Below are 12,646 nucleotides of genomic sequence, written 5' to 3' on the forward strand. Positions count from 1 at the left end.
ATAGCAACCGTAATGTCCCATGTGGCGCCATAGCAACCGTAATGTCCCATGTGGCTCCATAGCAACCGTAATGTCCCATGTGGCTCCATAGCAACCGTAATGTCCCATGTGGCACCATAGCAACCGTAATGTCCCATGTGGCACCATAGCAACCGTAATGTCCCATGTGGCGGCATAGCAACCGTAATGTCCCATGTGGCTCCATAGCAACCGTAATGTCCCATGTGGCAGCATAGCAACCCTAATGTCCCATGTGGCGGCATAGCAACCCTAATGTCCCATGTGGCTCCATAGCAACCGTAATGTCCCATGTGGCTCCATAGCAACCGTAATGTCCCATGTGGCACCATAGCAACCGTAATGTCCCATGTGGCGGCATAGCAACCGTAATGTCCCATGTGGCTCCATAGCAACCGTAATGTCCCATGTGGCAGCATAGCAACCCTAATGTCCCATGTGGCGGCATAGCAACCGTAATGTCCCATGTGGCTCCATAGCAACCGTAATGTCCCATGTGGCAGCATAGCAACCCTAATGTCCCATGTGGCGGCATAGCAACCCTAATGTCCCATGTGGCTCCATAGCAACCGTAATGTCCCATGTGGCTCCATAGCAACCGTAATGTCCCATGTGGCGGCATAGCAACTGTAATGTCCCATGTGGCGCCATAGCAACCGTAATGTCCCATGTGGCGCCATAGCAACCGTAATGTCCCATGTGGCTCCATAGCAACCGTAATGTCCCATGTGGCGGCATAGCAACCCTAATGTCCCATGTGGTTCCATAGCAACCGTAATGTCCCATGTGGCGCCATAGCAACCGTAATGTCCCATGTGGGGCCATAGCAACCGTAATGTCCTATGTGGCTCCATAGCAACCGTAATGTCCCATGTGGCTCCATAGCAACCGTAATGTCCCATGTGGCTCCATAGCAACCGTAATGTCCCATGTGGCGGCATAGCAACCGTAATGTCCCATGTGGCTCCATAGCAACCGTAATGTCCCATGTGGCGGCATAGCAACCCTAATGTCCCATGTGGTTCCATAGCAACTGTAATGTCCCATGTGGCGCCATAGCAACCGTAATGTCCCATGTGGCGCCATAGCAACCGTAATGTCCCATGTGGCGCCATAGCAACCGTAATGTCCCATGTGGCGCCATAGCTACCGTAATGTCCCATGTGGCGCCATAGCAACCGTAATGTCCCCTTGGATCAAAGCTGGACACTTCATTACATGTACTAAGGCAGGATGATGGAGCCTCATGTTTGTTAGCAGGTTGTGTAATGGAGCTAAGCTCTTTCTAGCTACAAAGTCATCCTGTTTGCAAGGGAGTCATTTATTTGAACTTAATGTTTTCAATAGAAAAAGCCGTTTAAAATACATTTCCTCTCCAAACACTGCATTTTGCTGCATTGCTGAGGCCTGACTCAGTGCTCAGTATTTCACACATGCACAGTCAGAGGATGACTCAGCAGCACTGATTCGTGTGCTGCACTCACCATCTTCACTCTTTATTACCAACTTAATACAAACCCCGTTTCCATATGAGTTGGGAAATTGTGTTAGATGTAAATATAAACGGAATACAATGATTTGCAAATCCTTTTCAACCCATATTCAGTTGAATATGCTACAAAGACAACATATTTGATGTTCAAACTGATAACCTTCTTTTTTTTTTTGCAAATAATCATTAACTTTAGAATTTGATGCCAGCAACACGTGACAAAGAAGTTGGGAAAGGTGGCAACAAATACTGATAAAGTTAAGGGATGCTCATCAAACACTTATTTGGAACATCCCACAGGTGAACAGGCAAATTGGGAACAGGTGGGTGCCATGATTGGGTATAAAAGTAGATTCCATGAAATGCTCAGTCATTCACAAACAAGGATGGGGCGAGGGTCACCACTTTGTCAACAAAAGCATGAGCAAATTGTTGAACAGTTCAAGAAAAACCTTTCTCAACCAGCTATTGCAAGGAATTTAGGGATTTCACCATCTACGGTCCGTAATATCATCAAAGGGTTCAGAGAATCTGGAGAAATCACTGCACGTAATCAGCTAAGCCCGTGACCTTTGATCCCTCAGGCTGTACTGCATCAACAAGCGACATCAGTGTGTAAAGGATATCACCACATGGGCTTAGGAACACTTCAAAAACCCACTGTCAGTAACTACAGTTGGTCGCTACATCTGTAAGTGCAAGTTCAAACTCTCCTATGCAAGGTGAAAGACGTTTATCAACAACACCCAGAAACGCCGTCGGCTTCGCTGGGCCTGAGCTCATCTAAGATGGACTGATACAAAGTGGAAAAGTGTTCTGTGGTCTGACGAGTCCACATTTCAAATTGTTTTTGGAAACTGTGGACGTGGTGTCCTCCGGACCAAAGAGGAAAAGAACCATCCGGATTGTTATAGGCGCAAAGTTGAAAAGCCAGCCTCTGTGATGGTATGGGGGGTGTATTAGTGCCCAAGACATGGGTAACTTGCACATCTGTGAAGGCGCCATTAATGCTGAAAGGTATATACAGGTTTTGGAGCAACATATGTTGCCATCCAAGCAACGTTACCATGGACGCCCCTGCTTATTTCAGCAAGACAATGCCAAGCCACGTGTTACATCAACGTGGCTTCATAGTAAAAGAGTGCGGGTACTAGACTGCCCTGCCTGTAGTCCAGACCTGTCTCCCATTTAAAATGTGTGACGCATTATGAAGCCTAAAATAGCACAACGGAGACCCCCGGACTGTTGAACAACTTAAGTTGTACATCAAGCAAGAATGGGAAAGAATTCCACCTGAGAAGCTTAAAAAATGTGTCTCCTCAGTTCCCAAACGTTTACTGAGTGTTGTTAAAAGGAAAGGCCATGTAACACAGTGGTGAACATGCCCTTTCCCAACTACTTTAGCACGTGTTACAGCCATGAAATTCTAAGTTAATTATGTGCAACAAAAAAAAAGTTTGAGTTTGAACATCAAATATCTTGTCTTTGTAGTGCATTCAATTGAATATGAGTTGAAAATGATTTGCAAGTCATTGTATTCCGTTTATATTTACATCTAACACAATTTCCCAACTCATATGGAAACGGGGTTTGTACCTCTCACCATCTTCACTCTTTGTTGATGTGGTGACACATAATTGTATCATAAAGGCCCATTAAAATATCCAACAGTAGGAAGTGATTGTATCATTCAGGGAGTAAGACAGCATTGTTTGGATTGTTTATGACGTCAGTGTGTTGACGTTTAAAGGGTGTGGCTGTGAAACAGACATTTAGACATGATGAGTCAATAAAGTCAATTAAGTCATTTGTCCAACATGTCCTGTGTCCAAAACATCGATACCAATAGTATTTTTCACTTCTCTTATTTTCACAAACATCCATGTTTTTTCTTCATAGTACACATTGTTAATATTGTTATACTTAGTGGATACATTGTTTACAGACTCAGGGATTTAATTATTACACACATGAGGGCTTTGGGGGCAAAAAGATAAATTATTTTAAGGAGAACCAATAGTAGTTTTTGCTTTTGACCGCTTATTTTGCACTACATCACTTATTTTGCTCAAACAAACCCCCCTGAAATGAATACTCATACTTCAAAATGTTGATATTATTAAATGGTGTTGTGTTTACAAATGTTTATTCATAATATTAAAAAATGAAGGCAAAGTCAAAGTGAGGTAAGTAACATAGCCTGGCATCTACCCCTGACCCCCCTGTTGGATTAGTGATACCACTGATCTTCGATACCGATACTTTATGCAAATGAGCCTAACGTGGCAATTTTAAAAGTTGTGAATTTTAAATAATAACATATCCATCAAAAAAGAAAAAACAACAGTAAAAATCTAGGAAACAAGCAAAATATCAGAATGTAATGAGAAAAGAATTACATTTTTAAATAATAATATACTTAGTCACCTGTAACACGGTTGTCACTTTAATTTAAAAAATATATAACTAAACAGTTATATATATATATATATATATATATATATATATATATATATATATATATATATATATATATATATATATATAACTATTTAGTTTTTTTTCTGAAAATGCCCAAAATATTAGAAGTTCTCATAATAAATATTATATATATATATATATATATATATATATATATATATATATATATATATATATATATATATATATATAATATTTATTATGAGAACTTCTAATATTTTGGGCATGTATTTAAATACCTTAAGTATATTATTCTTTTACATATATATATATATATATATATATATATATATATATATATATATATATATGTATATATATATATATATATATATATATAATATTTATTATAAGAACTTCTAATATTTTGGGAATTTTCAGAAAAAGAACTAAATAATTATATATATGTATATATATATATATGTATATATATATATATATATTATTTTTTTCAGAAAAAAAACTAAATAGTTATATATATATATATATATATATATATATATATAACTATTTAGTTTTTTTTCTGAAAATGCCCAAAATATTAGAAGTTCTCATAATAAATATTATGAGATATATATAATAAATATATATATATATATATTTATTATGAGAACTTCTAATATTTTGGGCATTTTCAGAAAAAAAACTAAATAGTTATATATATATATATATATATATATATATATATATATAACTATTTAGTTTTTATATATATATATATATATATATATATATATATATATATATATATATATATATATATATATATATGTATATATATATATAAATATATATATATATATATTTATTATGAGAACTTCTAATATTTTGGGCATTTTCAGAAAAAAAATTAAATAGTTATATATATATATATATATATATATATATATAAATAGTGTTATATATATATATATATATATGTATATATATATATATATATATATATATATATATATATATATATAAGTATTTAGTTTTTTTTCTGAAAATGCCCAAAATATTAGAAGTTCTTATAATAGAAAAATAATATACTTAAGGTATAAACAAAGTTTAGTTAGTCAAATATAAAAATAAAATACTAACTCATTAATGATTTTGAAAAATGAAAACCATAATAAACATGAACACTGTGATTTTATACTTATGCAGTTAAACAACCGTATTATGATTATGATTATTTTGTTTTATTCTATTCTTACATGAGGAAAAAAATAATAATACAAATGTAAGGAAAAAGAGCAAAAAAAAAAGGGTATGTAATGAGAAAAAGCTTAAACTAATCATTAATAATACACTGATACATATAGCTGACACAATATTTGTTTTTATCTTTTGTTTTTTTTTCATTAGAAAAACATAATTGCCCCTGCATACTTTGACTTAGTGGAAAAATTTTGGACACCGCTGACCTAAGGTATCAAAAGTATCGATTTTTTTAATTTGAGGATCGATATTAGAACATACAGATCTGGTATTGGCGGTATCGATATTCCAGTATCGATCCGCACGTCACTAGTATCTAACCCTATTGGTCGACTTAGGATCTGACATCATGTCGTCATTACCATATCAGGCTTCTTTTTTTTTTTTAATTTATATGCTTTATTTCAGTTAGCTGACTCTGTAAAACGTATTATGTATTGGTTGAATATATGTTCCTTTAAAATGAAAAAAGACGCCTTAAGGAATAGCGTTTGGACAAGAGAATGACGTATGCGTTACTTTGTCACGACGGCAGGAGACAAAAGTGTGGCTTCTTGCTCAGAATTGGCTTTTAATTTGGTGTTATTAATACTTCGGCCATTTGTTTGAGTTCCACGTCTTGGTTTTTTTTTTTTTTACAGGAAAAGAGCAGCTGTATCTGCTAACTTCTGCCCCCACCCCCACACACACACCGCACTGGTAATTTTCCACTGGGATGTTCCTGTTCCTTCTCGAACGTTCTAGAAATACATGTGTTCCTTTACTGTGTATTGTTGACTGGGCATGACGTCATAAAGTACACCATTACATATAACGCCACAAGTATGGAATGTGCTATACAGAACGTCTGAATATTGAAGCATGGTTTCATCGTGTTGAGAAGGTGAAGACCTGGCTGTTTTCTGACATGTCATACAGTATACCAACAATAGGAGGTGAAGACCTGGCTGTTTTCGAACATTTATTTCGCCAACAAAGGCGTTATCACTGCAGCAAAGTGAAAAAGTAGATCCGACCAACATTCTGGTTTTATCCAGTTTTGGAGGGTTGAACTGCAATCACTGGGAGATTCATCCACGCAGCCGTTGAGCGTGACGTCGGCTGTTTTGTTTCAAACTGAGAGAGGAACATCGTCTTTCTTAACACAATCTGACGTCTAATTTTTTACTCCATTTCGAAATATACGTATTTATTTTGCTCTTCAAACTATCAGTTGCGTACTGGCCACAATCTCTGATCGGAAACGCGGTACTATTTTTCTTGTCGGACGGATACGTAATTTACCCTTGACGTACTCACACGCAGCGTATAAATAGGACCAGTGGCTGTCCTCCACATTTCTTCTTCTATTCGTCGTCGTCTCGTTCGAGCCTCAGGTGAAATCGTCTTTTTTGTGTTACTTTTTTTTATCCTATTTGAATTTTTTTATCGTTTAGAATTCTTATAACGCATTGACGTCGTTCGTTGAAGTTACTTATGTCTTTGTGGCACGAAATTAGACCTTTTATTGTCATTCAAATTTGAACTGTCCAGTACAGATAAGAGCCCAGTTTATCGACTGTACGCGAATTGTATGAGGCGACATTTTCTTTTTAATCAATTTTTTTAATTTTTTTTTAGATCAGCTGTCACATCTGGTTGAAGCTTTACCGAGAACTCTGATTCGATACTTTTGTTTTAATGGTCAACCCTGATGGGGAAATGTGTTTTCGACGGTGATATTGTCATTATTACATATGTTTGATAAGTTTGCTTTTTAAGGCAATATGGTATTTTTAGTTAATTGTCACGTGGTCTTAAAAGGCGTTTACGTCTGCATTTAAAAAAAAAAAAAAAAAAAAAGCTCAAGATGGCCGCCGTGACGTAGTAGCCTTACCCAGCTGCTATTGGTTGATTTAAACCACCGGGACTCCTCCCCTTCTGTCTGCTGGCTTCAGTGACGCAGATTTTTTAAGTCACCCCAGAATGGCCAAGGTCAGTAGCTTTTGTAAATTTTAACCCCCCAGTTTTAAGACCTTGCGCTAAAATGTTAACCAACTTAAAGCTATCAAAATATTTTGTTGTACCTGGCTAGCAACCGTTATGTGTGACTTTCAAGATACCAAGTTAGACCCCATTGTTTTGTTCTTTGTTAGCAACGGTTTTTACTTATAACATTGTAATTCAAGCCACTAAAATGTTCATTTGCACTTTGTTAGCAATACTTTTATCGCTACGTAGCTGACTGTAATGTCATACTATCTAAACAGGAGAGAGCAGCCGTTTTAATGGCAGACTTGCCAGCTATTTGGATGACTCAATTGGCAATTTATAGCTTTGACCCCCCCCAAAAACGTCAGCCAAGACTTTTTTTTTTTAAACAAAAAACAGCAATTTATGGCTTTGACCAAAAAAAAGTCAACCAAGACTTTAAAAAAAAAAAAAAAGCCATTTAGTTGACTCAATTGGAAATGTATGGCTTTCACCAAAAAAGTCAGCCAAGACTTTAAAAAATTGGCAATTTATGGCTTTGACCCCCAAAAAAAGTCAGCCAAGATTTAAAAAAAAAAAAAAAAAGGCTATTTATGGCTTTGACCAAAAAAAAGTCAACCAAGACTTTAAAAAAAAAAAAAAGCCAGCCATTTAGTTGACTCAATTGGCAATGTATGGCTTTCACCAAAAAAGTCAGCCAAGACTTAAAAAAATTGGCAATTTATGGCTTTGACCCAAAAAAAGTCAGCCTGGACTTAAAAAAAAAAAAAAAGACAATTTATGGCTTTGATCCAAAAGTCAGCCTGGACTTTAAAAAATAAAAGGCAATTTATGGCTTTGACCAAAAAGTCAGCCAATGCTTTAAAAAAAAAATAAAAAAATTTGCCAGCCATTTGGTTGACTCAATTGGCAATTTATGGCTTTGACTAAACAAAAAAAAATTGGCAGCCATTATTTGGTTTACTATAATGGCGATGTATGGCTTTGACTTTAAAAAAAAAAAGACTACATTGGCGATGTATGGCTTTGACTTAAAAAAAAAAAAAAAAAATGCCAGCCAAGATGTACAAAAAAATTTGCCAGCCATTATTTGCTTGACTCAACTGGCAATCTATTGCTTTGACTGGGAAAAAAAATAAAAAAAATATATATATATATATATATATATATATATATATATATATATATATATATATATATATATATATATATATATATATATATATATAATTGCCAGCCATTATTTGGTTGACTCTCAACTGGCAATTTATGGCTTTGACTTAAAAAAAAAAAAAAAAAAAAAAAAATGCCAGCCAAGACTTTAAAAAAAAAAAAAAAAAAAATACCAGCCATTATTTGGTTGACTCAACTGGCAATCTATTGGTTTGGCTAAAAAAAAAAAATCAGCCAAGATTTGCAAAAAAAAAATGTGCCAGCCATTATTTGGTTGACTTTCAACTGGCAATTTGTTGCTTTGACTTAGCTGGAGGCAATGTAATTGTGGGGAATATTGTATTTTGTCAAAGGCATGTTTTTTTTCAGTATTCAAAACAAGTGTGTCTCACATTTATGTTTAAAAAAAAGTTAGCTCATTTTAACGAGCAATTACAGTTCTGTCTAAAACAAAACTAATTGTTGCTAATCCAAAATTCATACTAGTATAGAAATGTGTCAGTTGCTTATACATAAGCTCAAGCTTTATTTTTTTAGAGAAGATGGAAGATTTTTTTTTTTTTTTTAACCCCTTTTTTATGTCAACCTTTCGGGAAATGGACTGAGTTATTGAAGAATGGACTTAGTCTTTAGAGGAAGAATGGACTTAGTCGTTAGAGGAAGATGACGGGATCAGCGAGGTCGTTGGACGCGGGGATCATCAGGAGGGAGCCAGGCAGGACAGGACCAGTGTGTGTGGCGGAACCAAAAGGCGCGAGGGAGGACAGGACCAGGAGCGTGCGGTGGGACCAGAGGGCGTGGAGGGAGGAGCAGATGGGTCCAAAAGAGCAGGCGTCAGTGGTCACCAGATGGAGCCAGAGGCAGGGTAGCAGCGACCAAAGGCCCATCGGTGAAGTGGTTCGACAGATGCCGAGCGAGCCAGACAGGGCGCGAGTGTCTTCACGTTAATCGCAATGGTGTTGGTTTGTATGAAGGTAGAGGTATCTGTTACAGGCCCTGTTTAATCAAAATACATTTTTTGTAGGACAACATATCTCGCACAGATCTCTCTTCCCTTTTCCAGGCTATCTGTAAAGCGTTTCGTACTTCGATCACCGTTCCTGTTGTATGCCGACTCATATCGTGGTGGTGTTGCTGTGACGACTGCCTTGGTAGTGTGGTGGCGAGAGGAACGCCTTATCGGAATTCTCTACCCCCTGCGATCACAAGTAGTTCCCCGGCCGGAGAGAGGCAGTCCTTTGTTCGCTAGGCCGACGTTGAAGTTTGTCTACATTTGGGTTTCTTGCAAATCTCTTGGGTAAAGGGCGGGTGGGACTGGGGGGGCCTTAATCAGTCTCTTCCTAGACTCCACAGCTCTCAAGTTTCCCTTCGCAATGGCCAGAATAAGAATCATCGCCGTGTGCCCAACATCGGTCAAGTGGACAATTTGCATCGCAGGATAGCAGCCCCTATTGTAGTCCCCTGGTGTAGCCAGAGCACATGTGGAGTGTGGTAAAAGTCTCTTTACTAGAATCATTGCAATTGTGTTCAGGCATTATGCTGCTTGTGGGGTGGGGAGGGAGCTGTGTCTGTTTTTGCAGATAATTATACCAGCCCTTCAATAGTCTACACCCAAGTCAACGTCTTCACATCAGTGCGTAAGGCGGAAATTCTTCGTGTTCACCACAACTGCGGTATTTAAGTACTATTTTTAATATTTTACTCTTGCAGATGTAATTACAGCTACTGTTAGTTTGCATTGCCTTGTATTTTGGGTGGGGTCATGCGGGGAGAGGCTTTTTCCTTTGCATTTTCAGTGTGCCGTGTCCTGTGCGCTTTCCAATACCCGAGTCTACCTGGAAGTCTCCTAACTCATTGTATGTACACGTTTCCTTGCGCTTCGAGCATCACGTAAGGTCATTAAATGTCTTCATTATTTTTAACCCTCATTGTCTTGTAAATTCCTCCATTGCAATTCCTTTGCAATTAGTTACTATCCTTTGTATTGACAATACAATGAGTAAACTATTTGTAAAGGATGTTTCTATTTGCAGAATAAATGCATAGCTTGTTGTGATTGATTACAGTATTGGTATGCATTTGTTTTTTTGGGGGGGAGCTTTTCTTGTGCTTTTTCAGGTTATTAAGCTTGGAGCATTGTAGAGCACGGATGTGGCCTGGGCTCGAATGATCTTTCAAAGTGGAAATTGAAGGCAGATAAGTGGAATCCATCAAATATTGATGTTGTAAAGCGCAAACCTGATATGTTGAATGGGCTGAACTGCCCTTTTTAAACAAACTTGCTATACTTGACTAGAGCTAGCATAGCCCTGCTTTGCCCGTGTCCTTAACTACAGTAACATTTGATGGACCTTGCTTGTTGTATCTGCAGTAAAGCATTTGGGTAAGGATAACAATAGTCAGTTCTATGATCTTGTGGGGGTTATGAGGGTTGTAGGGGTTGTTATTTCTACCTCTCTGATTCTACAGAGCAGTCCAAAGAAGGAATGCAATCTCCCACGACAACACAAGAATCATGCTGCCCTTTGAAATCAACCATCAGTTTGACTCGGGAGACAGGTTTTAAATACTATGCCACATTAGTTCTCAGCTACATGCCCTTGTGCAACTGTGCAGGTGGCAGGTCTTGGATGGAAATACAAATATCACGCAACTGTGTGACAGTCCCAAATTTTGTAGCTGAGGAAAGCTGTGCATTGTGCAGCTTTAATTTGTTGAATGCAATGCAAATGTATTGCTGTAGTTTGTGCGCTGGTTGTGGTTGTTCGTATCCCTGAATTTCTCTTTACAGAGCTCAGATTTTGAGAGTGGTTGAAGGATTGAGGTCATCTAATCCAGACATTGTAGTAAAATGTAAACTCATTTGTCAAAATAACAATGTCCTAGCTAAAATGACATCTTGGAACTGGCTTTATGTTAACCTCAAATCAAAACAATGCTTTACTAGTTAATTCCTCTTTGCATCTTTCAAACTACAAGATGAGTAGATAAGTTTTCTGTGGTGGGTGTGTTGTGTAGATCACTCTTTGTTTCAGATGGTTTGCGTCTGTCCCCTCCGATCTCGCCTGCCCCTGAATGCAAAGCCATCTGTGGAAGCTGCCGGCCAATATGTGTAGCCCTGAATGGCGTTCCAACCCTCTGCGCTTGTGCTTAAACCCGACGTCCTTCGCAGAAGCCTTGCTCTTTCTGTCTCCGTGTGTGTGCCTCTTTCCATTTTGGTTTCTCAGGTCAAAATTTCCAAATAATCAAAAATGGCGCCTGGAATGGGCTAACCTGTGGAACACTGAGAATCCAGTCACTAGATCAACACCTGCAACTTTCTTTCCCCCAATGCATCGCTTGTGTCGTGGGTGTGAAGTTAAGTAATTTCGGTTCCCCTAATTTTCATGCCATGGCTTGTAAAGTGTTAACTACATGCTGCATGTACATCATAACTTGATACTACTTCAATGTGTTACTATGCTGTGGGGTGGGGGAGCAACCATCTCTTGTCTTTTTCAGAACTCTTACAGCATAAATCACTTGAGACTTAAAGCTCAGCACCAAGTTGTGGAATGCCTTGCTTCTGCCTGCCCTTCTAGTTTAAATGTCTTGGAAGAATTGTGCTTCGCCCCGGAAGAGTAGCTGGTGGTTAATGCGTATTCGACAGGTGGCGGTAAACAACAACCATATTTACTTTGCATTGGACAAGCTCTGCTAAACATTTCGGGGTGTCTCTATGGGAGGGAGGGGGGATGGGGAGGCTGATTGTTCTTTTTCTCCCCCCTTATTACAGCCTGTTTGACCCGAGCGAGTCCTGCCCAGTACCACCGGAGAGGCTGGTATCGTGTTTAATGGATAAGGAACCGATCAAACCGTACATTATCGCTCTGGGAAATGCTGGGTGTCGGGACAAGCGGTTGTGTTTTCTAGTTTCAGCCTGGTGTCCAGTGACGTAGCAGCCATGGGTTTTCTTTTCCTGGAGGAACAACCTCCTGGGTCTGTTCCTCCAGGTTTTGCTTTTGCCCTCAATACAGCAACAACAAAAAGCAAAAGACTCCGGTGGTGGCACTCCTGACTTTGTCGGGACGGGGTTCAATTCCCTGCGGTGTCTTGCTTTTATCATGTGCTGTGGCTAGTCAAATCTAGTATCAATAATCCGATCTCTATCCAATTTACAAATGTATAGTGTTACACTATTTACATACCTGCCAACTACTCTGGTTTTCCCGTAATTAGTACGGTTTTCATCAACCTATTCCGGGTTACGGTTGCAGTGATAAATACGGTTTTCATTAATTAAAAAACTTTTTTTTTTTAAGTTTTATT

Source organism: Nerophis lumbriciformis, linkage group LG36, assembly GCF_033978685.3.
Source record: "Nerophis lumbriciformis linkage group LG36, RoL_Nlum_v2.1, whole genome shotgun sequence".
Lineage (NCBI taxonomy): Eukaryota > Metazoa > Chordata > Actinopteri > Syngnathiformes > Syngnathidae > Nerophis > Nerophis lumbriciformis.